The 25,848-nt window shown below is 44.3% G+C and overlaps 1 protein-coding gene across 1 annotated transcript in view; it reads right to left on the reverse strand.

Moving 5' to 3' along the window:
• Positions 1–22,135, reverse strand: part of Apba1 (amyloid beta precursor protein binding family A member 1) — a 191,088-nt gene extending 168,953 nt beyond the window's left edge. The window contains exon 1 of the mRNA XM_042699414.1: positions 22,014–22,135. The gene's annotated coding sequence lies outside the window, so the exon portion shown is untranslated. The remainder of the gene's footprint in view (positions 1–22,013) is intronic.
• Positions 22,136–25,848: the final 3,713 nt, after the last annotated feature.

The following is a 25,848-nucleotide window of genomic DNA, read 5'->3' on the forward strand; positions in this document are numbered from 1 at the left end:
TTGTGTAGGTCGTGGTTCTGGAGGCTAGGAGATTCACGAGCATGGTGTCAGTATCTGGTGAAGGCTGTTCCTCTGAACAAGCTCTCCTTATAAAGCCATCAGTCCCATGATTCACACTCTTCCTTAATGACTCTATCTAATCCCAATAATCTCTCAAAATCCTTCCTCGAGTGATATGAGGACTGTTCCAAGATGAGTTTTGGAGGGGCAGGAAAGGTACAGCGGGTGGTAATTTTCTGGCTCCAGACACCCTGGCAGCTTCTCAGTGCTCTCTGGGACACAGGAACCCAGACTGGCAGAGTCTATAACTCTGGGAAAAAGACATACAAGTCACTATTGGGACGCCAACTCTGCCTTCAGCCTCGCTTTTCACTGCATCCGTGAATTAACATTCAGAAGCACCTAATAGGATTCAGTGCCTTATAACAGCAGAATAAAGTCTCAGTCATCAAATAAAATATCTGAAGCCCAACCCTGAGGTTTCATTAGCAGCAAGATATTTTAATGGGATTATAGCTCTTTTCCTGGATTTCAGAGAGCAGACTGTGCTCAAGCCTAGAAAGCTTATCCATTGATCTTAAACTTCTTCACAAAGAATATGAGAAGAAAGCAAACCCTTGGATTTCAAACCTGCAGCTCTACCTCTGCTATTATTCCCTGTCTCCCTCAAAGTAAGTGTTATAAATCAGTTCTCTTAAAATTAAGCCATAAAACAGACCCATCTTTTCAAGAGTTTATCCAGAATTTTGCAAGTATCTGCTTTAAAAACCACACTACAATAGCCAGCCAGATTCCAGATATTGTACATAATCTTTATCTGGCAGCTTTCAGGACAGACTATAACCGAAGTCAATTACTTCTTTCTCAAGTTTCCTGACTACATTTTCCTCAAATTTATTCAAGGTCATAGAAGCAATAATTTAAGATATACACACCATTAAACAGAAGAGCAAAGCTGACATTTAAAAGTTGCTTCTATAATGCCCCAAAGTGGATGCTATAGGAATGTAAAGATCCAAGCACACAAAAATGGAATCATATGATGAAGTCTCTCTAAAAACCTTCATTTAACATGTTTCTGACAGCATCATTTTCCAGGGAACCAAGCAAAAGATGCTGAAGGAAGCTGTAATTAGTCTTCCTTAATCAGATGCCTGAATTGTTGGGGGAATAGGGACATGAAATTGATAAAGGCAGCTCTCTAAGGCCAGAATTATGTGGCTGGAGAATTCTGGACATGGCAGCCAGAGTAGCAAGGCTTTGAGGTATTCTATTCATAGTGTTTAGACAGCTGAAGGGCTGTCCCCTGAGGAGCTGAGCCACAGAGCTCAGCCCCCTATTCTGGCTCTCAGTCACCAGCCACTGGAGTTTTGGCTTCCCTGATTCTCATCAAGAGCAGCAGCCTTGGTGGAAATCAAAAGGGAGTTGAGAAATGGGTTAGCCATGAAAGTACCCCAAGGCCAGGTTAAAATACACGAATGGGTTTTACTTTATACCCAAAGCGATGAGGAACTCTTGAGCAAGCTGCCCTGGCACAGCAGAAGTCCTGCAATGCAGAGTTAGCACTTGATGCCTTCCTTTCCTAGTAACCATGTTTCCATGGAAACACAGTTATAAACATTTTACCTATGACACTCACCTGTGTTAAAGATAAAAATGGACTGAATACTTTCCAAATTAGCAGACCATATCTGCTCATCCAGTTCTCTTTGAAACCTATCCGTACCTTTCACAATGGGCAAAAGCTATTTTTAAAACCTAAAGTGGTTTTCAAGTTAAGGGCACAGACCACCTAGCTATTGTGGAGTTCTATAGCTTTTAACCTTGATGTAGAGAGAGTCTGGAGCTTGAACAAGGCCGACTCCAGTTACTTGCTCTCTCGGTTGTCTGCTTTAGTTCTCATTCACACCGCTTTTTTTCTTTTCTATTTCTTTCTTTCCTTTTTTTGTAGCCCTGGATGGCCTTGAACTGGAGATCCTACCTCGACCTCCTTAGTACTGAGATTATAGAATGCACCATCACACCTGCTTCCATGCATCTCTCCGAAAGCACTTGCCTACCAAAGCCCAAAGCAGCTATATGGGTTAGCAACACTGATTTTTAAATCTGTGATACTTAATTGGCATAACCTCTGGTCCAAAACACCCCTTAGGGTTTTAGATCCTACGACCACAGACCCACCTAACCACTCTTCTGAGTCTCATTAATCTTAGACTCAACATGTTCTTGGCTTGCTGTCCACTGTACTAACTGGGTATCTTCTAGTTCCATCCAACCCTGCAATGTCTGGCATCTGCACCCTTGAGCAGCTCAAATCAGAACCTGGGCACCCTCCCTGACCTCCAGCACCTACTCCACTACCACCACCTGAGCTGTGCCCTCTTGTCCGCGCCCTCTCTCCAGCACTTCTGCTTGGAGCCCTCTACACCACCTCCCCTGTGGAGCGCTATAATGGCTTCTTAATGAACCACTTCCATTTAGTAAAATGGGTCTTAAATGTGTTTTCACTTTTACCCCTTTCCAGTCTAGGAGCATAATAAAGAAATACAAATCTGATCATGTCTTTGTTTTATCTGAAATGCTAAAATGACTTCCTATTGCTTTCAGACTAAAAAGCAAAATCCTTACATTGCAGCTACAGTTTCAGCCTGACCAAGTCCTCATCTGCAGCGGGGTGACCCTGCTGCGCCCTCCAAAGATCCCCCTTTCTGAGTGATGCCATTTGTGAGAGGCTCTTCCTGGCTGAGCCTGTCCAGGCTGGGGTGACCTGTCAGCTGCAGCACTCATCTGGAGACATGGAAAGTGCTCAGTTCTAAAGCTCCCGAGGAAAGGCTCTTTGCTGCTTCTCCTCTGCCACTCCAGGACCTTGCCTGGGGTTGGCACTCTGTGACTGCAAATCAAATGGGATGGAAGAAATCTACTGGGGCCAAAAGTTTAGGTCAGGTTAAGGGCTAGGAGGAACACTCTCTCTCTTCCTAACAGATTTCTCCAGAATTACCTCCTGCTTTTTCTTTTTTTAAGGGCATGGCAGTATTGTTCTTTTTGTTTTGTTCTGTTCTGTTCTTTTCAATGATGCAAGGCCTGGGCATTATCCCTGAACTTTTTAAATCAAGGATAACACTGCCAAGTGAACCATAGCTCTACCTCTGGCTTAATTTTTTGCCAGTCCTGGGGTTGAACTCAGGGCCTGGGCACTGTCCCTGAGCCTCTCTGTGTTCAAGGCCAGCACTCTACTATTTGAGCCACAGCACCACTTCCAGCTTTTTTCTGTTTATGTGGTACTGAGGAATCGAACCCAGAGTTTTATGCATGCTAGTCAAGCACTCTACCACTAAGCTACATTCCCAGGTCCTACTTCTGGCTTTTTGAGGGTTAATTGGATATTAGAATCTCACAGACTTTGCTGCCCAGGCTGCCTTTGAACTGTGATCCTCAGATCTTCTGAGTAACTAGGATTACAGGTGTGGACCACTGACACTCCACTTAGTGGTAGTATTGATATTCAATGACAATGGCAGCAGCTTGTCATCCTTGAAGCAAATGACTAATAGAATCTATTAAAGTTATGATATGGATTTCAGCTGCTTGAGTCTAAGCTGAGAAATGCCTATGAAATGAGAGAGCAGGAATGCTGTTTCCTACAGCCTCTCTCGCAGAATGGCGAGAGACTAAGTTGAAAGGCAGGGTGGTTCAGTGCTTGTGTGTGCAGAATTGGGACGCTGACTGCCTGCATTTGAATCCTTGGTTCTATTAATGCTGGCTGTACCTTGCAGGCAAGTCAATAAGCCCAGATGTTTTTCGAAGTCCTTATCTATAAAAATAAAGGTAGATAGCAGCACATCTTCACGAAGACAGTAAATGAGTTGATGTATAGTAAGTACTCCAGGTACTGTCAAAAGCTGCTTCAAGTAAACAATGCAGCAACACTGGCCATTTCATTGTTATTAGGTGTGCTTTCAAAAGATTCTTTATGGGATTTTAGTTAAAAGTGTTCTGTTCTGGTTATAATAGAACTCAATGTTTCAAACTATAATGTTGAAATTAAGATATTCAGTGGCCCATTTGCTATACATGAAAACTATTTTTAATGAAAGCATTCTGAATGCAGGAACTTGTTGATTCAGATAAAACAAATAAAATGTTACTGGATGGTTGTTGGATTCTTAACAGATTGTCATGAAACCATTCCTCCAACATGCATTAATAACCTGACAGTGTCCAGTGCATCCACAAGCCTCTGCCTCATTTACTTTTGATATATAAGGCAACAAAATCACATCCAGTTAACTGAGACAGATGATAAAATCAACAAATCAACAAAAATTAATCACTGCACTACAACCTGCATCTATCCTTGAGCATACAGAATACATATTAAAGGGCAGGGGGTGGAGCTCAGAGGTAGAAAACTTGCCTACCATGAGACCCTGGGTTGCTCCCCAGGTGGTGGTGGGAGATGGAATTACACTCTATACGTCCAAGAAACAAGAATGTGAAAAGAAATGTAAATGCATATTAAGTGTGTGTGTGTGTGTGTGTGTGTGCGTGTGTATGTTCACTTTAGTTTTGTTCTTGATAACCAAAATAAAAAAGACACAGGTATCTATCGATAGAAAAATGAAGAAACACATTATTGTGTGTTTGTACAATTGCATGTCACACATCAATGAGAAGGAACGACTTACACGTGTAATAAGATAGCCATATTGCATAGGAAATCTGTCAAGTAAAAGAATGAGTATGTTGCGCTCCCAAAGGCCCATCAGTTAAAGGTCTGGCTCCCAGGTGGAGGTGGTGGGAGGCAGTGGAGGAGGTTGAGCCCAGCATGAGGTCTTCAGGGCATTTGCGGTGTACTCTCAAAGGGGATTGTGGGAGCCCATCCCACTCCTTGCTCCTTTTTACTTCTGACTGTAAAATGAATAGTTTTCCTCCACCACGTGTTCCACACCACCACAGTAGAGCCACAGGCCCAAGCAAAAGAACTCACTGACCACAGACTGAAACCTGTGAAACCATCAGCCAGAATAAGCCTTTGTTCCTTTTGAGTTGATGATCTCAGGTATTTTTATAAAGTAGAAGATTGATTGATCCATTGGTTGTTTTTATATTACATTTAAGAATCACCAGTGCTGGGCTGGGAAGGTGGCTTAGTGGTAGAGTGCTTGCCTAGCACGCAAGAAGACCTAGTTTTGATTCCTCACTACCACATACACAGAAAAGGCCAGAAGCAGTGCTGTGGCTCAAGTGGTAGAGTGCTAGTCTTGATCAAAAGAAACTCAGGGACAGTGCCCAGGCCCTGAGTTCAACAACAACAACCACCACCACCAACAACAAAAACACAGACAAACAAAAGAAGAATCACCAGTGCTGAACCAGGTGTCTGGCTTTATCTGTAGTCTTTGCTACTCAGGAGGCTGAGATCTGAGTATGGATGGCAGTTCAAAGCCAGCCCCGACAGGAAAGTATGTGAGGCTTGTATCTCAAATTAACCACCAAAAATCCAGAAATGGGCTGTGGCTCAAGTGGTAAAGCTCTAGCTTTGAGGAAAAAAAGGAAAAGGAGAAGGTGAAGGAAGAAGAGGAAGAGGAAGAGAAATAGGAGGAGGAGTAGAGAAGGAATGGAAGTAGTAAAGGAAAATCTTCTTGGGTACTGATAATATTCTATATTTTATTTATCTTTGAACAGTAGTTATATGGGGTTATATATACATAAAATACACTAGTCATGAATACTTAAGATAGCTTTTTATATTTTATAACATACTTTACTTATATGATAAAAATCTTCCCCAGTAGTCATTGAAATCATTACTAATTGTACTTTGATTTAACAAAATTGACTGCCTTTGCTTATATCATGTTATTGGGGAGATAGCAGCGTGATTCAACCCATGAACACTTGAAACCATGTTTATGGGGTGAAACTGTGTCACCCACAGAATTCATATGCTGAAGCAGGAACTCCTAGTGAGATCATATTTAAAGACAGGGTCTACAAGAGGAAATTAAGGTTAAATAAAGTAATAGACTAATGTCCTTAAAAGAAGAGAGGTCAGGTGCTGGTGGCTCATGCCTGTAATCCTAGCTACTCAGGAGGCTAAGATCTGAGGATGGCGGTTCAAAGCCCCCTGGGCAGGACAGTCTTTGAAAGTCTTATCTCCAATAAACCACCAGAAAACTTGAGGTGTGGCTCAGGTGGTAGAGCCCTCGCCTTGAGCTGCAGAGCTAAAGGGACAGCACCTAGGCCCAGAGTTCAAGCCCCACGACCCCCCCCCCCACACACACACACACAAAAGGAAAAAAAGAAGAGAAACCATAAACTCACAAAGGAAAGACAATGGGAGGACAGAGCAAAAATGTGGCCATCTACAAGCCCTGGGGAAAGGCTTTGGGAAAAACCAGACCTGTTGACATCTTTGAGCTTGGATTTCTAGTCACCAGAACTGGGAGAAAGTTGGTTGTTTAAACCATGGCACTTCTCCACACTTTACAGAATAGTTAAGCAACCGGTAGGCTACTGGGAGCTACTGTAGATGTGGGATGATAGCATCTCTCATGAACTCTGATGAAGGCATCGCTCCTTCCCAAGAGTACCTGGGGATGTCAGCTGGGGCAACCAGTTTGGAACTCTGGTTGGCAACATTTCTAAAGCTAAACATACACCTTTTCCATGACCCAGAAATTCCACTCCTCAGCATATTCTCTACGAAAATCAGTGTGTTTGTGCAAGAAGTAAATGTATGAGACTGTGCATAGTGCAATAACACAAATGTCCTTTAAAGAAGAGTAAACTTAGAATATTCACACAGGAGTTACTGGAGAGCAATGAAAAGGAATGACCTATGGATATATGCAAAATGTGGCAAGTCTCTGCAATAATATTAAGCAAAGTGATCAGACTCGTGTTATAAATCATATGATTACATTTATAGGAAGTGAAAAGCAAGCAAGAATCTGCCTGACGGTGATGGAGGCCAGGTGCTGGTTGACAGTGACTGGAAGGGACATGAACTCTATTTGATCCAAGTGTTAGCTACATAGGTTTTCAGACATGTGACTCATTTCCCACTGTAGTTAAATTATGTGGAAAATTAAAAAAGTAAAAAGGTAGATGGCTGCTTAGGATTTTAACTATCACACTAGATAGCATGATGTGATTATAACTGGATGATTTTTTTTTTTTTTTGGTTGTGGGGCTTGAACTCTGGGCCTGGGCATTGTCCCTCAGCTCTGCAGCTCAAGGTGAGTGCTCTACCACTTGAGCCACAGCACCACTTGTAGTTTTCTGAGTGGTTTATTGGAGATTATAGAGTCTCAGGGAGTTTCCTGCCCAGGCTGGCTTTGAACCACGATCCTTAGATCTCAGCCTCCTGAGTAGCTAGGATTACAGGCATGAGCCACCAGCCGGATGATCTTTTGTACTGAGAATAACTGGGAACTCTGAGGGACCTGTGCCAAGATTTCACTCCAATGGAGGTCAGAAGGCAAGTCAATGAAATGAGTAGAAAGAAGCTGTAAGAAAAGAAGCAGCATCCTAGCAAGTCTAGTCCATTTGATGACCTGTTCTAGAGAGAGGGCAATTGCTCACACATGGGATCCCTGAGTGAGAGAGTACTTTCCCAAGCTGCCAGTTATTGCTTGGGCTTTTAATTCCCCCGATTAAGTGGTGCCACAGTACGGGTGCTGTGACCCCAGCTTCCGCCAGCAGCTTACTGACCTTCGTCTGGTGTTACCATCTGAAAATGTGGGGGAAGACGGAGCAGCTTGGCTTGATCCGAAGATACCGACAGTTGCCATTGCCCTACATTCTCCAGCTGGCAGTTACAGCACATTATAATTGTTTTTTTTTTAAACTAGTACAGTACTTTGCTAGATAGCACTTAAATTTTTTAATTACCAATTATTGGTCTTTCCCATGAAACGGCAGGAATATAAAAGCTTTAGCACACATGTACATGTGTGCTAAAACACACAAGTATTACTGCTTTGACTTTCTAACTCAGTTTTATCTTAGAGTCTCCTTTAGCTTTTGTTTTGGGTGACTCCTGATTACAGGTAGCAAATAGACACACAAATGTGTGTGTGTGTGTGTGTGTGTGTGTGTGTGTGTGCGCGTGCGTGTGCACATCCCTTTCCTCTCCAGATTCTACTTTAATGAGATGCACAAAGAGAATGGAAGAGAGATATTCACAGACAAGAGATTTTGATTCATTTCTTTGAAATGATTAAACTATGTTAAAGCCCCAGTGGCTTAGAATGGCGTGGAGAAAACTCTGGAAAGAAAAGATTCACTGGTCCAGATCTGTTGGATTTCTAGCTTTCTGCTCTGGGCATTACAACATAGATTTCTCAGGAAATAGATTAGAGTTTGGAAGTCTCCGAGGAAGCAACTCAATGGCTCCTTGCCCGATGGATCATCTTACAAAGAGAAGCAAGGGTCTGCTGGTGGAAATGTTGGAGTCACCCTTAGGTCCTCATTTTCAATGCATTTTCCCATCCCACACTAGCTTTGTTTGTCTCTCTGTCTCTGTCTCTTTCTCTATCTCTCTCTCTAAGGAAATTGGATGAGTGTGAAAGGAAGACTTGAACATGCTAGGTAAGCACACTACCACCGAGCTACATATCTAATCCTTTTGTGTGGAGGGGTTCAGACACTGAGAATTGACCTCAGGTCCTCAATGCTTGCTAAGAAGTCACTCTACCACTTGAACCAGACCTCTAGTCCTTTTTATTTTGGTCATTTATGAGATAGGAGCTCATGCTTTTGCCCAGGCCAACCTAGACTGTAATCTTCCTACTTAGCCTCTTCATGTAGCTTAGTAAAGAAGTGTGTACCTCATGGTGTGTACCATGATGCCTAGCTATTTTGTTGAGATGGGATCCAATTTATTTATTTACTTGCCCTGGCTAATCTCAAAGCACAATCCTCCAGATCTCTACTTCTGATTCACCGGGATTATAATTATGCACCACCATGCCTGGCACTAGCTTTACTCTTTCATGGGAAGAGCTGGAAATACAGAGAACTCCTATAGCTTTCCCCCATCCCTAGGAGCTCTTAGCAAATGGCTAACTGGTAAGGAAGGATCAATCTGCAGTGAACCAGGCAGTTCACGCTGAAGCTGACTTACACTGCAGCGCTCCCCTGAGATCAGGCAGAAGTCACCCTCTGGGGCATTCTGACTGAGATCACACCCTGTCTTGACTTCTTCCCTTTCCCTTCCCAGTTTCCCCTGAGAGCATCTGCTTAATAAAGCAGCTCCTACGTGCATGAACTCCTTTCTCTGTGCCTGCTTCTGCAGAGTGTGACCTAAGACACCTACAACCTCAGCAATTGATTCAGACCTGCTGGCCAGCGTCAGTGTCACAGCCCTGTGAGTGGATAATCAGACATTTGCTGAAGGCCTCCAGCCTAAAAGGGAGCCATCAAAAAAAAACAATGAGATGGAAACAAGCCAAGTGGGAGGAAGGAAGAGAAGGGGGGAGGGACGTAAAAATGATAGGAGGAAATAAGACTCAGAAAGAAGACAAGGGAAGATTTGCTTATGTGAATAGTATGTGCAGGTAACAATGTCCATGAAACCTGAACCTCTACCTTTGTAAGCAAGCTCTCTTTATTTCTACAAGGGAAGCCTCATGCCACAGAAGCCACTGGAGACAGACGGATAATCACCTACCTGTCACCACACAGTGAGTTCAAAGTAGGCCCTCTCCCCATTGGCCCGCCCAGCTGCATCCACTCACTATGAGCTGTCTGCATCACCCGCCAGCATGATGTGGTCTCCCATGCAGCAGCTTAGACATAATAGGTAACAAACCCTGTGTCTCTCATGCCGGGCTCTTCCACACACAGGCTCCAATTACCTCTCCTGATAAATGAACATGTGTTGTTGTTGTTGTTTAAAAAACACTGGCTTAACATTCTGACTTCAAGACATCCTGTAGCATAATAAAACCAATCTATACCAGGTCAGAAGGACACTTTACAATTTGCATACATCCTGGATCTTTTGTTCCACATTGTAGTAAATTCATACATATTTTAACAGGCTAAAATACTATTTTGTGCGTTTGTGTGTGTGTGCATGTGTGTGCATGTGTGTATTTATGTGTCCCAGTACTGGTGCCTAGGTACTGTCCCTTAGCTTTTGTGCTCAAGGCTGGTGCTCTAACACTTGAGCCACACTTCTGTTTTTTTGTGTGTGTGGTTAATTGGACATAAGAGTCTCATGACTTTCTTGCCCAGGATGTTTTCTGAGTAGCTAAGATTACAAGCATGAGCCACTGACACCTGGCACAGGCTGACATACTTAAGAACTTACTTGAAAGCTGATGTAATTGTTCACTTCCTGAATAATTTTTAATGAAGAATGTATACTATTGATGATTTTGGTGCTGATATCTAGTAGAGTTCTTCTTTTCAAGCTCCTTAACACACACACACACACACACACACACACACACACACACACACACACATACACCATGTGCACTTTTCTTATTATAGAGTAAAATACAGATGGTCTCTGAATTGCAGTGTTAGATTTACAATTTCCAGTTTTACAGTGGTACAAAGTATTATGCATTCAGTAGAAACTCTACTTTCCACACTGTGGATTTTGGTCTTTCAGGGGGAATTCAGCAATATCTGGGTATAGCCCTTTCTCAGGATGCTGGGCAGAGGCATCAAGAAGCTGCAGTCATACACAAAATACAGAGGAGAAACAATGGACACTCTATTCTGTGCTGTGCCTGGTGTTCAGTATGTTATGCTGATTGAATGAATTTCAAGCTAAACAGCATTTTCCATTTATACTGGGCTTATTAGGATATAATTCATCATAACCTGAAGAGTATCTGATTACACCTTAAGATATTTGAAACCCCTCACACACATATACCCTGTTATAATACCTCCACCACTTTTTATCTACTCTTTCTGAAAAAATTTTATGATTATTTATTATTTTAATAAGTTTTTTGTTGTGAAAATATTGTACAGATGGGTTACAATCACATTAATGAATATATTTCTTATCAATTTATTAGCAGTGAAGACGTGAGCTGTGGTCCAGGCCTTGCTCCTCAGAGACATGTGTGCCTCATTGACACATCAGGGAAATATGGATCAAAGGACCCCTTCATCCTACTCGTCTGCATTATTGAAAGCCATGTACACAGAGTATAGGCACATCTACTACATTCTGAGGAAGGCACACCCAAAGGCAGGGCTGGTGGAAGCTGTGGCAGAGCATCCTATAGAGACAGAGGCCCAAAGGACCACAGCCCAAGCCTTTGGACTGAAATGTTGGTTTCGTTTTGTCCACTTATTTTCCTTTATTTCTTCCTGGACCTTATTATCTTTTTATAGTGAATAGCAGGGAGGGGAGGGAGAGGAAATTTACTGGCCAGAATCTCAAAACCTTTACATTTAATCACAATAGGGTAACTCAATCACTCTCAAAGCGTTGCTAGAAAATAGGTGAAGAAGCCTGATATATATAAAAACAGCAACAGATTACCTTAACTCCCAGCGGTTCAATGATTTGATATTGACCTATTCAGTACACGGGATCTGTGTGTGGGGTTGCTACTGAAGATATAGATGCGGTCGGGAAGGCAAACACAAGTTTGGGGCACCAGAGTGGAGCAAAGCACTAGGAGGATTTAGATCAAGGGCCTGTGGGACAAACCCAACCTACTCTCTGCTATTGCCACCACGATTGGGTTTATGGTGTTTAGCTGGTTTGGAAAAAAAGTAAGAGTAGTCAAAGGTTTCTGACATGTGAAGATGTATGAACTTAGAATCCCAATGTCCACAGATAAACGTTTCTGGGATATAGCCATATTTATGGGCTTCCACATTGTCTAGGGTTACTTTTACACTGCAGCCACAGAATTGAGAAGTTGTACATGAGACCACCTGGGCCATGAAACCTACTTCCTGCCAGGTGCCTGTGGCTCTTGCTTATAATGTTAGCCATTCAGGAGCCTGAAATCTGAGGATTATGGTTCAAAGCCAGATTGGACAGAAAAATCCTTGAGACTCTTATCTCCAATTAATTGGGGAAAAAAGCCAGAAGTAGAGGTATGGCTCAGGTGGTAGAGCACTAGACTTGAGCAAAAAAAGTCAAGCAAGAGGGGAAGGCCCTGAATTTAATCCCTGGTATAAACAAACAAACACACAAAAATCTATTTACTATCTGGGGCTATACAGAAAAAGGTTGCTGACTCCTGGTGTAGAGGAAGGCAAAGCTAGGGTCTGGGATCAGGGAAGTCATTGATGCTGAATGTCATCATGACAAAGGTAGCACATCTACCTCATTTCTTTAACCCTGTATGTCTCATTTAACTCTCCATTGGCCCTTGGAGAAAGATGTGAAGGCCAAATTTCACCACTGTCCTTTAACAGGTTGGGAAAACCAAGCCTAGTACCATCTGGATGCATGTTGGCAGCTTATGGAGGTACCATATTCCAGACCTCTTAATCCTGTCCAATTTATGATTCCCAGACAGGAAGGATGTTTATGCAATCACACACACACACACACACACACACACACACACACACACACACACACACACACACACACACACCTATATGGATGAGGGCATCAACAATAAGAATTCACCTGGGACAAGTAAGGTTGCTCCAAGATAGACTTTATGGTAGGTAGATGGGTGCACTGATTCCCTTCCCTGGACCTGACACAAGCAATTCCTTTTGCTTTGTCCTTTAGCCACTTAGAGACCCTCTGATGGTCCCCTAAGTTTTGTATGAGACACAAGTTTCCTCTTGAGGTAGTTATGAAGACTAATAAGATCATCATGAGAAGTGTATGAGTTAGTCCCATGGATAGTACATAAGACTTAACTGCATGCCTGGTATTTTGTAATGGCAGTTTGATATTTGGGAGGGAGTCCCTGGATAGGGAACCTGCTGAGCTTTTAGAAGGAACTGATTCCTTCTTGTATTAGAACTATGAAGGGTACAGATATATCTGAGCACAAGATTCCATTACATGAGGCTTTCATGCAGCCCAATGCTATGGAAAAACTTATAGTTTCTTCAGGACAAAACTCTCCCAAGTGTTAGCTCAGGGAAAAGTTATTCTCCTATTTCCAAGTTATTTGGGAAAAAAGTGGGTATAAAAACAATTTCCACATCTGGGAAAAATACATTAGGTTGGAATTTATCATTAAGTAACTTAACCAAGCATCCAGAACTTCAGGCGCTACAAGGATGTAGCCAGGGGTAAATCAGTGGCTCTCATACTTATAATCCTATCTAAAACTCAGGAGGCAGAGATCCGAAGATTATGGTTCAAAACCATCCCAAATAGGAAAGTCTGTTAGAGTCATCTCCAATTAATCACCTAAAAGCCAGAAGTGGAGCTCTGGCTCAAGTGATAGAGTACTAGCCTTGAGCACAAAAGCTTAGGGACAGCTCATAGACATTGAGTTCAAGCCCCAAGGCCAACACACACACACACACACACACAAACACACACACACACACACACACAATGTAGCTAGGGAAGACTGACCAAAAGAGAGAAGGATAGGAAAGAACTTGGAGAGAAAAGCTGAGCCTGAGAGAAAGCAGCCATCAAGGAGGACGGGGCCACATTCACAGGATCCATACAGCCCAGGAACACTATCAGATTAAAGAACCAGTGCCAGCCAGGCACCGGTGGGTCAGACCTGTAATCCTAGCTACTCAGGAGGCTGAGATCTGTGGATCTCGGTTCAAAGCCAGCCCAGGCAGGAAAGTGTGTAAGACTCATATCTCCAATTAACCTCCAGAAAACCACCAGGGGTGCTGTGGCTCAGAGTGGTAGAACACTAGCCTTGAACAAAGGAGCTCAGGGATAGAGCCCAGGCCAGGAGTTCAAGCCCCACCATCAACCAATAAAGAAGTCAATAAATCAAAGGAACCAGTCCATTCATATCACATCACTGGCCATTTCCCACACTTAGATGTGCTTCTTTTTAGAAATAAAATGCTAACTCAAAAATAAAGTTTGCTTTTATGAATAGTGTGACACCATATACTCATGCCATCACATCTCTAAATATGCTGCTGATTTTAAACAAATGGGGGAAAACCCCCTCCTCTGACATGGAATTATTTCATACTGTAAGAAATAACCCCCCTTCTGATAGCTGCGGTACAAAGGAGCAGTGTTCCTCACACTGCATGTCAGAACCCATTAGTGCTGAAATAAATCAGTTTAGGGGGTTGGCACACATGGAAAAAAGTCTAGAACAAGACAGGAACTATCAGAGTATACTACACATAATAAAGAGCAAATACTGTTGCATGAAACTTATTTCAGTGATGTGTGTGTGGGCGCATGCGTGTTCACTTACATCTACTCCTCGATAGTGCCAGGCTGTGATATAAATTGTATTCTAAGCATCATGGTCAAAAAATGTGCAAGATCCATTGCAATAGAGTATAATCCATTTTAGTAAAAGTCTAGGATAAAAATTCTAATTCATTCAATAGTGAAGAGGTAATTATTCCTGCTAAGCAGAATTTCTTTTAAGTGACAAGCTGTGCTGTTGAATTTAAATATGTTACAATAAGGCTTGCCTGGGGTGCCAGTTAATCCCAGGTACTGGGGAAGCTGAGGCAGGAGGATTATTCCTTCAAGATCAGCCTGGGCAACTTCGTGAGACCCTGTCTTGAAGAAGAAAGAAATTTAAACATACCTTCTCATGTATAACATGTACTCGGTAGTAAACACAGAACAGATCTTGAGATACAAACGTTATAAAAAGACAGAAACATAAATACATCATTACCGTATTTGGAAGGATGGCCACTCAATTCCTACATGAAAAAATACCTGTTGCTATTTTTCACCCAAACCGTATGCTAATTCACTCACCAGGGGAAGAGGAGGAGAGACAGGGATAGTTTTGCCACCTTGACAACTTCCCTCAATCACATATTCAAAGCAAAGATGAGATTGCTGTTCTCCTCCCCACCGCCCCCCGCCCCCAGCCCAAAGCAGTACATTTCAGAAACAGAAAGCTGCTTCATGTTTGAATGCTTACCGCTTCCCATTTCATAAGGCATTCCCTTAATTACTTTCTTCTCAAAGCAAAGAGCAAAAAGCCTATTACCTGCGAGATAACTGGAATTGAACATCAAGCCATTCATGAATGCTGGTGTGATAGTGACTGATCTTAAAGAGAGAATCCATGTCGGAAACAGATTAGCTGGGAAGACCGCAGATTCCATAAAAAGGGTATGTGTTGCAGAGGGTGCTTAAGAACTGTGTGGAACAACCTCAACCATAAAACAGGGATACCGATGGAGGTCATGTGACTGAAATGCCCCGGATGATCAAATGAATGAGTAGAGGAGGCTAAGGGAGCAGCTTTGTAAATGGCTATAATGGATGTCCTCAGAGGACATCTATATTTAAAACAGACAGGGACATCATGAATATACCATGAATACACACCCAATAGGGAAAAGATAAACAAACAAAAACAAATGTTCTTTCTCTGCTTTGTGAATAGGCACACAGGGTTAGAAATAAAGTTCACAGAGGCTGCATCTTACACAAATGCAAGCAGCATTCGATCTCAAAGGCCAGAAGGAAACGGCTACACCAAGAGTGGCCAGGATGATGAACTCTGGAGTGAGAGAAGCATGGGAAACATTTCAGTAACACACAGGATGAATGCCTTCCTAATAATCGAGCGAATCGATCAATTAGAAGTAAGTAGGCATCTCACACTTTACCTGTATTCCTAGAACGTGCCTATTCACATAGACATTTTTATATTTTCAGGGATACCTCATTCACGAGCACACAGGTTCAGCTGCACCTCAGATAAGGGAGCATTGTCAGTAGCTAGCTTGTGAGTGAAACGGGACTGCAGGCTGTTGTAGTACATTAAAATTCCTAGATTAACATACCAATAATGGCTGTCAAGTCAACTCATATCTGTCAAAAACTTCTTTTGATGCCTCTCTGCCATGTAGCACAGAGGTCCCAGGTGCCCAGCCCACTTCGGCATTCACCTACAGCTTTGATGGACAGTTCCCCCCACACACGCTGAGAGCTTCCCACATTTCCGGCCCTCCCTTTCTGCTGCGGGCTTTCTCTGGTACTTCTAGAGCTTGCTTAAGCTAACACTTCAGCTCAAAAATGCTGAGGATTTAAGATTCCCCAGGATAAATGGTGGGAAAATACCTTAGTTTACCCGTGGCTTGATGGACAATTCTAAGGTGTACAGAACAGAAGCAGAGCCAAGCTGCAATTTGTCACAGTGGAGACCTGCTTGTTGTGAGCCACCACTTCCTGGCTTGCTTCCTCTCCCTGTCTCACTTTCTTTATTTGCACTTCTTAGCCTTGCTTCCCCAATAAACTAACTGAACCCAAGTTCCCGTTACAGTGTCTGCATGCAAAAACCACCTTGGTGTCACATGCTGATTTTGTTCCTCTTTGGGACACAGCTAGCTGCTTGCAGAGGTTCAAGGTTCAAGGTCTTCAGAAATATATCATGTATTCCTTTCAGTACTCAATGATCTCTTACTAATGCCTGTGTGTTCTAAGGTATATCCAGAAGAACAAAACAGAGTTATGGACTCATGGATCTTATTCTGGAGAACAGGATGTGAAACATGGAGAAAGAAAAGGAACCTGTATTTAAAGATAATCCAGACCACAGAATGATGTGACAAATCCAAGGAGAAGGACTTCCATCAGAGCCACTCTTCCAAGTTTTCTAACTGTAATAGGCTTAGTGAGAACATCGACCTTTTCCTAAAGTCAACATTGCTTCACAGGTTGGCCCAAATGACATGCAGTGAATCAGTGTGTGGTGATTCAGACTCAATACTGAAAGGCAAAGCATCGTACCACACTGCCTAAGTGACAGCTCCAACTACCAGGGTGATGTCACATTGTGATCGTTTATCTTGTCAGTTTGACTGGATTGGGAAGCATTCGAGATATCCATAAAGCGTGTCTCTGAGGGTGTTGGTGAAGACATTTTCGGAGACAATTAGATCAAGAGGGCTCTGGCCTAATGAATACATTAACTCGTCGATATGTTCGTTACACAAGGGCACCACTGGGAAGTGGTGAAAATAGGAGATGGGGGCTTAGCTGGAGGAAGCCATTCATTGGGCTGTGTCTATGGAGGCTGTATATTGCCCTGGCCCCTTCCTGTATTCCTTCTGTTTCCTGTCTACCATGAGGTCAACTACCTCCTCCTCTACCTGATCCTTCCACTGCGGTGTGTTGATCAAGCTTGGGGGGGGGGGGGGGTTGTGGAGGCAGGGAGTCAAACAACCATAGACTGAAACCTCTGACTAAAATAAATAGTACTCACCTTGCAGTTGTTTTTTGTAAGTATTTGGGTCATGGTAATGCAAAAGTAAATAACACGTATATATCCAAGTGAGCCAAGCAGCCCAAGAATGCTTCCCTGATGTACTTTAATTATATCAAGCATGGTCCCACCTCGGTCTACAAATCCCTTCCCTCGATATCTGCACAGTGCACTCCTTTACAGCCTTGAGGACTCACTGCTCAAGGTCTTCCCTGACAACTCCATACAAAACAATAACACTCCCTCACATGGCTCTGCTTTTTTCCTTACAGCTGTCATTCTTCTACTTGAGCCACACCTCCAGTTCTGCCTAGTTGACTGGGGATAACAGTCTCTTGGATTTGTTACCAGGATTGGCTTTGAACCAATACCCTCAGATCTCAACCTCCTGAGTAGCTAGGATTATAGCCCAGGGCTATGCCCACCTGGCCATTTTGTTCTTCATAGCACTTACCTCTAGATATGTCATGTCTTCTTTTTATTGATATATTTTCCTCAAAATCATCTCATCACAGTTGAAGTTCCATAAACTTAGAATCATGACACAATCTCATAACTCAGGAATCTAATGGATACGTAATTATTGTGGAGAAAGAAAAAGTGCTTTGAGCTGTTGCTGTGGCTATTGTTCAAACAGCAATATATAAAATAGCTTTGATATTATAAAACTGTACAGGCACACAGAATGCAAATGTCCGTTGTATAAATAAGAAATCCTGAAATTTTAAAGCTCAGGTACTATACCTTGAGCTTGCTAAAATCATGTATTCATGTATTCATGTTGCAAATATAAAGTACTTATGATAGGTGTAGTATTTGCTGAAGTGCTATATTTGACTTTTCTTTTGAAAATTTGACTTGATTCGTGTGTGTGTGTGTCTGTGTGTGTGGCTTGGACTCAGGGTCGGGGTGCTGTCCCTGAGCTTCTTTGCTCAAGGCTGGCACTCTACCATTTGTGCCACAGCTATACTTCTGGCTTTTTTGTAGTTAATTGGAGATAAAAGTCTCACAGGGTTTCCTGCCTGGGATGGCTTTTTACAGCAATCCTCAGATCTTAGCTTCCTGAGTAGCTAAGATTATAGGTGTGAGCCACTGGTGCCTGACTTGACTTTATTGTAAGACATACTTCTCAATTATAGATAAACTCATGTCTTGAAAAACCTTTATGTTATTTCCCATTATTTTTATCTATAAGACTTATTAACTCAGAAATCCCAGGGAGAGATTACTCATAAGAGAACCTTCAGGTGGAGTCTTTTCTTCTGACTCTTTTAAGGATAAATATTGCTGTTTTGTTTTTTTAAGAGGCAAATGAAACACTAAACTTGGTAGCATTAAAAGCTCAATATTACAAACCTATCTCTATAGCTGCCATACCCCGAGTAGCTAGGTCTCATTAGTCTGCTACAAACTGGTGCCTTTCCAACACAAGAGGACTTCATGTTAGGTGATAATCTTTTACTTGGCCAATGGACTCTCTGCTTCCATTCCACAATTCACACAAGCTTTGGTCATTCTACCATTAGTCTCAACTTGTCCACACCTTCCCTAACTTTACTTAAAAAGACAGTGACAAATTCCTTTCTTTCTACCTCTAAAGTCCTATGCTTGGGTCCTAAGAGAGTTCTGCCTCCACCCAGTATTTTTGTATCTTCCCATCTTCCAGAAGGCTTCAGGAATTCAGCCTCCCCCTTATGGTTTCAATCTCCAGCCTTCTCCATGGGTTTCTATCCTCAGCTTATTATAAAGTAGGCTCTAGCCTTCCTATGCCAAACACATTGCTCATTGCTTCTCCTCCAATGAGCTATTCTTTTGATAGATCACGCTCTGCTCCTGAACCACCCAACTTATGGAAAAAGCAGTCTTCTCCCCCTGCTTGCTATTTTCCCCTTTATGCATTCCTTGTAGGATTAAAAGCCCTGCTTCCCTGTGGTCCCATAGTTGATTCTTTTTGACCCCTCACATCATTTTTCCCAATGTCCTTTCAAGTCTTCTGAAACAAACAGATACACAAAAACAACCTTTTGTTTTAAGAGGCCTAGTAATGGAAAACAATAAGCATTAATGTTACTTTAAGTGAAGCAAAATGAACAGCTCCTGGAGGAAGTAGTAAAAGATACAACCAATTACCAGACTGAAGTGCAGATTCCAGTTGTATCGTTCACCTTACCAGTGCCATGGTTAGAAAGGCATACTAAAAATTATTCCATTTACTTTACAAAGGAAATTACTAGTCCCAGTCATTAGTTGTACTGCTGTATCATACTGCTTGCAGTATGTATTTACCTTGGTTAATTCTTAATACCCTAATTTATTAAACTTTCTGGTAAGAAATTTGTATCTCCACTTTAAACTTGCAAACACAAAGAAGATGACTTCCTTTTATATATTAAAAAAAATCCTTTTAGAATGGCTTTTAAATTCCCTAATTACTTTTCTCAGAAAGAATTTTGGCAGAACCAATAAGGAAGAAAAGAACTAAGATTTGAAATTCATTTCCCTAAATCTATTCTTAAGTCTTGGATGAGATCCAGCAACCTCACATGAAGATTTTAGCAGGCTTGACTTGAAGGACACGAGGCAATTTACTATATGTTGGCAGCTTCCAGAGACCTTGGTCTATATATCGTCATTAATTAAGGGAAGATAAATGGGAAGAAAAAAAGAGCATGTGTGAATCTTTCCAGTCATGTTATTTTTCAATATAACAGTGACATCATATCATCTTTGCAAAAAAAAAAAAAAGAAATTTTAAAGAAAAAGGGAAGAAACCGTTGATGCCAATACGTTGCCCATTTAACTTGTACAACATGACTGCTGTAGGCTTTTCTAAGAGGACTGGAGCAGCCAGTTCGGGTTCTGACAGCAATGCAGCAGAATATAAGGTGTTATGATGAAAATGTGTCCTCAGCAGGTTCATCCAGTCGCACAACCTTTTAGCCAGAGAAGCACAATGATATGAAGGGTAAAGGCAATATTGCAGGAGAAATGCCGACACCAAAGGGAGTCAAACTGCAGCGAACACCCGTAGAATACAGCATCTCACTTCCTCTCTCTACCCGCCCTGATGCACGCCTATCTTTAGCACGCAGAGACAATTAAGCAGCTCGAGCCTGTGGATGCTTTCCTGCGTCCTGATTCCCAGACCCGGCCTGGGGAGCCGACATGTGTGACATTTCCTACCGGTGGGCTACAGGAGGTAGGCACCCAGGGATGCACTGACCCGAGGGCTCTTCTCCACGGTCGTGGGGGGCTTCAGTTCTCCGATGATGATGGGTGGGGGGTACCCCTACAGCCATTGTGAAACCGGGAGCGCGGCTGCCACTAGCTGTAGAAACCAAGTCTCCCGTTCCCTCCGGAAAGCACTGGGGATCCGTGACAAACCTTTCCCCATGCGATCTTTTTTGTTGTTTGTTTTTTGGGTTGTTTTTTTTTTTCTTTTGCGGGCCCCTTCCCTCCTCCTCATCCATCATCACCCTATCAACATACACACCCTCCAGAGTTCATTCTCAAAGAGCCAGCACAACGACTGCTCACCCTTCAGCCGGAGGGTTTCGGTGTGTCTGGAGGGGAGGAGATCAAGGGTGCAAAGTTGTGGGGAAGGGGAACGCGAAGGACCCTTCTCCTGCAGATACACAATAGAAACTGCAGCGTCAGACGGACGGACAGACGGACGGGGGTCCGGGGACTCCTCACGCAAGTGTCAGGGTGGGAAGCTGCGGGAAGGTGTAACTCTTCTCCTCTCTCCCTGCCATGTGTCTGGAGGCGACACGTTCCCTTGTCCCTGCCCCCCTCCCTGTACCCCGTCCCGCCACCCCAGTCCCGAACCCCGAGAACAGGGAAGCGAGGATCCCCCCCCCCATACACACACCCCCTTGTCCCCGCACGCGGGAGCCCGAACAGAGCCGGTCCTCCGAGAGTTGCAGGGTCCCGCCGCGGCCGGGGCGCAGGCAGGGGCTGGGGATGGGGGGCGCAGTTTGGGGAGCGGGGATGCCACCCCCCCCCCGCCCCGTGCGCACCCTCGGACCGGGTGGTTGTTGGCTAATTTTGTTGGTGATTTTTACACACGCGGCTCCGCCACGCCGCTGCCTCCGTCGGTCCCACTTTGCACACACACACGCACGCACGCACACGCGCGCACACACTCACGCGCACCACGGCGGGGCACCCTGCCCACCTCGGCCTCCCCTCCGCCACCGTGCTCCTCCCGGAGAGGCCATCGGCCCGGGCGGGACGGATCGTGGCGCGGGGATTCCGGGATGTGTCCCCCCCCCTCCCCCGGCCGCCCCCGACGCCACCCCCGCTCGGCCGCGCCGCTTACACACGCGGTCACACACACACTCACACACACACTCCTGCCATGCCTGTCATCGCGCCCCCCCCCACCCCGCGCCCGGCATCTCCGCGCGCACCGGCACCGGCACCGGGCATCCGTCCTTCCCCGCGCCGCCGACGAAGGGCAGGGCGCCCCCCGCACCCCGCCCGGTCCCGGACGCCGCCCGCCGCGCCCCCGCGGGCGCCCACACTATTGTTCCACGCGGCGCCCCGGACGCCCCTGGCCCGGGACGCGCGCGCCCCGCGCGGGGCTGGCATCCGCGCCCGGGCGCCCCCGCACCCCGACCCCGCGCCCGGCCCGCCCCGCCCGCCGGGTACCTCTGCCTGACAGCTGGGTCCGCGGGGCCCGCGGGAGCGGGCGGCGCTAATGACAGCCGCGGCGCCCGGCCCGGGAGGATCGCTCCGCCGCGGCCGCTCCCACCGCCAGCGCCACCATCTTCTCCCGCCGCCGCCGCCGCCGCCGCCGGGACCGCAGCCGCCCTCGCCCAGCTCCGGCTAGGGCTCCGCAGCCGCCCGCTCCGGCGCCTCCGGTGCTGCGGCCCCACCCCCTTCTCCCCGCCCTCCTCCCTCCTCCCGCCCCTCGTGACGCGCGCCTGCGAGGGAGGGCGGGAGCGCGCGGGGCGGGGCGGGGTGTGCGCACGCGCGCGCGTGCACGCCCCAATACTAGCAGCGCCCGGGCTTCCCACGCCCGTCCCCGCGCGTGCGCGTGCGCGTGCGTAAGGCGCGGTCCCGGGGGGCTGGCGCGGCGGCCCGGGCGGAGGATGGCCGTGCGGGACGGTCTCGCGGCGCCGGAGCTCAGGGAAGCACCGCGGCAGCCCGCGCCTGCGCTCGGGGCGTGGGGAACCACGGTGGCAATCGCCGACAGGTCTGACGGGGACCTCCACCCACCTCGGCGGCAGCCCGAGGGGTCCCCCGCCCCACGTTTCTAACCCGTGGCCAAGCTCGGCGCGGACGTCCCCCGGAACGACCACAGCTTTCCCGCTTAGGAAATCTCCCTGCGCTTCCCAAAGAAGATCCCCGGCTCGCCGACGCGCTGCAGTGCCGCGTTTGCGCCGCCAGGGGGAGCGCGCGCGCGGGCTGAGGCCCCGGGGAACGCGGGCCCCGGGAGCGCCGGCCCCGGGAGCGCCGGCCCGCGCGCAGCCCTCCCGGGCCACTGCCCGCCGCGGCTCGCCGGGGACGGCGGGCACCTCTGCCCGGTGGAGCCCTGGACGCGTCCAGCTGGCTGGGCCGCCCTGCTTCTGGGCTCCGGTCGATCGGAGCTGCGGGTGTCTTTGACACCTGTTCTAGCTCGTGAGCTGGGGACCCTCGCCTGGCTTCTGGCACCAGTGGGCTGTCATTGGCGACGCAGACCCTAAGCGAACAATGACAAGAATGACAGTGTTTCCCTCCGAGCCTGCTGATTTGCAAAGCCTCTCTGTCCCCACGTATTCTCGTCTGGTCGCTCAGCCAGTGGATCCTTTGCCACCCTGTTTCCATATTATTTTAAGCATAAATCTGGGGGTGCAGCAGGTCTTGTTTAGTTAAGAAAAACAAACTCATATGAATTTTTGCATCTTATGCCAGCTGAATTTTCGTTGCTTTAATAAAGAAATCGACAGCGTCTTCCTACCCAAAGCATCTTTTGGTAAAATAGCAATATTTCATACCAGAAAGACGTGCCGTTCTTTCCCTGTGACATTACTTATTCATTTTTTCCTCCAGTAAATATTCATCACATAAAAGGAGACAGATAAGGTCCTTGTTCTACTCGACCTCAACAGCACGCAGGAGGAAATATCATTAAGCAATCAGACTAAGAGTAACACGTTCCAAATGTAATGTCCACGAGGAGATCTAATTACACTCCAAGACGAAGCGTGGTGTCCTAAGGACATGAATTTCTGGTTGCTCAGAAGGCACTAGTGAGTGGTTTCTAGGTAGAGAAAAGACAAAGGCCCAAGCAGCTGGGGGGGAGGAGGGAGCCTCTAAGCAGGGTCCCGCTGGAACCCTTGTGTGTCATTTCAATATGGATTAAAAAAAAAAAATCTCAAGAGGCTAAAGCACTGCAAGGATTGGAGAGTTGGGAGTGGCCTAGCAAGATCACTTTTATGTCCCTGCCAAGTGTGTGACAGGGGTTTAATTGAGGGTCAGAATTCAGGGTGAGAAAACTGAGCCTTAATCCTCCTTGCATGTCTGTGGCCACTATCTTAGGTTTGGGAATATATATATATATACATATATATTCCCTATATATATATATATATATTCTCAGTATAGATTAAAAGAGGATATAGGTCCTGGGTGCGAAGCTCACGTCTCTACATAGACTTGTCCTGTTTTATTTGATATCTGCTTTCCCCACTTCCTGATTGCTGTGTTGTATTCCCCCAAAGCCAGGAACTCTGGCTTACTAGACTACATGGGTGGCAGATGTATTATTGCTTTATCCTCAGATCTACTATCATAGAGATTTTTGGGTTTTTGCTGATTAAAAGAAGTGCAAATTCACTTTGCTAATAGCACTATATTGACAATTAGCTATCAAATATTTGTATTTATATGAAAAATCTCCTCCCTCCCAACAAAAATGCAGATATCCTCATTCCTTCTGGTTAATATCTTAGGTGCACCTGTTTCTCTTTGTGTGTGACCAGCAGAAAGCTTGAAACCCTATTTGCAGATGGTTGTAGGAAAGGAGAGGACCTATATGGTATTGGTTCCTATGACTTTCCCTTCTTTTGGTCTTATTGGAAGCCAGGGCTTCATGCATGCTCAGCAAGCACTCTACCATTAAGCTACATTCCTAGCACAACTTTTAATAAATGCATAGAACATATCAAAATGTTAATATAGTAGTAATTCACCAAAGTAGTAGGGTTATTTTCCTCTTTATATATCTTAGTAATTTTAAAATGTCTTAACAGCGTGTGTGTGAGAGAGAGATTTTAAATTGAAAAAATTTATTTGAAAAGTGGCTGTAAAAATTAATGACATTATCACCAGAAGCCATAAAAATAAACTATTGGGACTCTGCAGTTCTAACGCAGCTCCCCAAATTTGATTGGTCTCTCAAGGCTTATTTCAAAAGCCACATACTTCAAGAAAACATATCAGCATAACACTAGTGTGGAGACATGGCACACTTCATTGCCGAGTGTTAGTTTGTAGCTTTAGTAGCCTCGCAGCCTCAGTACGATATTATGCTACAAATAGAAAAATAAAATAAAAATGAATGAAATCAGTTGCTCACTCTGCTTAACAGTTGCTTAAATAGTCAGTTGTTTCCAAACGTTTTTCATTAATAAAGTACCCAAATATTATTAACTTCTAGTTGGAACACAAAAATATTGGGATATTTAATTCGTCTTAGAAACCAGCACAACTTTACCTGGAGAAAATATGACTTTGTGTGTGTGTGTGTAATAACATTACAATCTGAAATGTACTTTCTTCAAAATACAAAGCTAAGAAATTAAGTATATATAGTGTATGTACATTCTATATATAGTGTATCTATATATACTATATGTAAAACTATAATATATACTTTATTATATATGCTATAATATATAACAGAGTATTATATATAATAAAGTATTATATATTATAGTTTTACTATAATATATAAAGTATTATGTATTATAGTATATCTATATACTATAGTATATAGTATAAATAATAAAGTATTATCTATTATAGTATATAGATATGCTATAGAGATACTATATAGATACACTATATATACTTAATTTCGTAGCATAGTATATATATATATATATATATATGTGCTATCTTGTCAATAGTAAACAAGGAAGATGTCTAGGATAAACAGGCAAGTTGAGAAAATTCAGATAATCTTTATAATACATAATTTTATATAATATATAATATAAAAATATATATATAATGTATAAACTCAGATAATCTTTTTTCTTTTAATCAAAAATACACCAAAAAGGACACTATTATTCATTTTTGGCTGAAGACCACTTTAGTTTCTTTGTAGAATAGCACAAGTATATGGAAGCAAGATTTAAAATCAAGCTTTGATTCCTATTTTCTGCTAAGTATTTGTTCCAGACATATTGATATCATTCTCCCAAGCAGTTCAAGAGCCCTGAGAGATAAATGACCCAAGGCCTAGTCTGTAGCCTAAGTGTTCATTCTACCAGAC

The sequence above is a fragment of the Dipodomys spectabilis genome, unplaced genomic scaffold, assembly GCF_019054845.1.
Source record: "Dipodomys spectabilis isolate Male_0828 unplaced genomic scaffold, ASM1905484v1 ptg000241l, whole genome shotgun sequence".
Classification (NCBI taxonomy): Eukaryota; Metazoa; Chordata; class Mammalia; order Rodentia; family Heteromyidae; genus Dipodomys; species Dipodomys spectabilis.